Raw genomic sequence first — 494 nt, 5'->3', positions numbered from 1 at the left:
CCCCCCACACACACACACAAGCGCGCAAACACAAACAGAGGGCGAGACAGAGAGAGTGCAAAATAGAAAAACAAAGATAGAGGGAGACCTTGAAAGAGATAGGGAGACTGAGAGGGAGACAGAAAGGGAGAAGAGAAAACAAGAGAAGACAAGACAAGACAAGAAGATAAAAGAAAAGAACAGAACAGAACAGAAGAGAAGGGAAGAGAAGAGAAAAAAAGATATATTTATAGGCCTATTGAATAGCCTGAGGCCTGCATAGACACAGGCACAAGTACAAGCAGTGGGGATTGTCATCACTGAGTGGGTCGATAACAGACAATAAGGGCCATATATCAGGCCCAAGTAGTGTCCTATCAATATAATATATAATGTCAATATAACTGTTCTCGATACAGTGGCCGCCTCGACGCGCCCAGGTAAAACCATGCAGCAACATTCTATCTGTGATGAGCACCCTATCCCCACCCCCTATCCCAATCTCTCTCTCTCTC

The 494-nt window shown here is 44.7% G+C and overlaps 1 protein-coding gene across 4 annotated transcripts in view; it reads left to right on the top strand.

Annotated features, from left to right (window-relative positions):
* The window catches only part of LOC101851579, a 59,534-nt gene that overhangs the window by 55,765 nt on the left and 3,275 nt on the right, over positions 1-494 (top strand). The window lies entirely within an intron of this gene.

This window comes from Aplysia californica, unplaced genomic scaffold (assembly GCF_000002075.1).
Source record: "Aplysia californica isolate F4 #8 unplaced genomic scaffold, AplCal3.0 scaffold00176, whole genome shotgun sequence".
Lineage (NCBI taxonomy): Eukaryota > Metazoa > Mollusca > Gastropoda > Aplysiida > Aplysiidae > Aplysia > Aplysia californica.
The sequence above is the reverse complement of the archived record's forward strand: the minus strand, read 5'-3'. Positions and strand labels throughout refer to the sequence as shown.